Source organism: Arachis ipaensis, chromosome B5 (genome assembly GCF_059453495.1).
Source record: "Arachis ipaensis isolate K30076 ecotype BB chromosome B5, ASM5945349v1, whole genome shotgun sequence".
Lineage (NCBI taxonomy): Eukaryota > Viridiplantae > Streptophyta > Magnoliopsida > Fabales > Fabaceae > Arachis > Arachis ipaensis.
In genome coordinates, this window is record NC_142440.1 from 70,594,822 (window position 1) to 70,595,484 (window position 663).

General features: G+C 42.1%; 1 non-coding gene across 1 annotated transcript; it reads left to right on the top strand.

Moving 5' to 3' along the window:
- Positions 1–202: 202 nt before the first annotated feature.
- On the top strand, positions 203–306 carry LOC148564574 (small nucleolar RNA R71). The gene has a single exon (XR_015884813.1). It is a non-coding gene; the product is annotated as a small nucleolar RNA R71 (small nucleolar RNA).
- Positions 307–663: the final 357 nt, after the last annotated feature.

Here is a 663-nt window from a genome sequence, read left to right on the forward strand (position 1 = left end):
CTTCTGAGTTGTCCCATTATTCACAGGATTCCATTCAGAAGTGTACATGAGTTGGTTATTAGCAACCATTTCAATGAGTTCTTGGGCTTCTTCAGGCGTCTTCTTCAGATGAAGAGATCTACCTATAGAGTTGTCCAATGACATCTTGGACAGTTCAGGTAGACCATCATAGAATATGCATATGATGCTCCATTCTGAAAGCATGCCAGAAGGACACCTTCTGATCAATTGCTTGTATCTTTCCCAAGCTTCACAGAGGAATTCGCCTTCCTTCTGTCTGAAGGTCTGGACTTCCACTCTAAGCTTACTAAATTTTTGAGGTGGAAAGAACTTTGCCAAGAAGGCATTGACCAGCTTTTCCCAAGAGTTCAGGCTTTCTTTAGGTTGTGAGTCCAACCATGTCCTAGATCTGTCTCTTACTGTAAAAGGGAAGAGCATAAGTCTGTAGACCTCAGGGTCAACTCCATTGGTCTTAACAGTGTCACAGATTTGCAAAAGTTCAGCCAAGAACTGATGAGGATCTTCCAATGGAAGTCCATGAAACTTGCAATTTTGTTTTCTCCAATTAAGGCTTAAGCTCAAAGTTATTTTCTCCAATGGCAGGAATAGAGATGCTTCTCCCATAGAAGTCAGGAGTACGTGCAGTAAAGTCACCAAGCACCT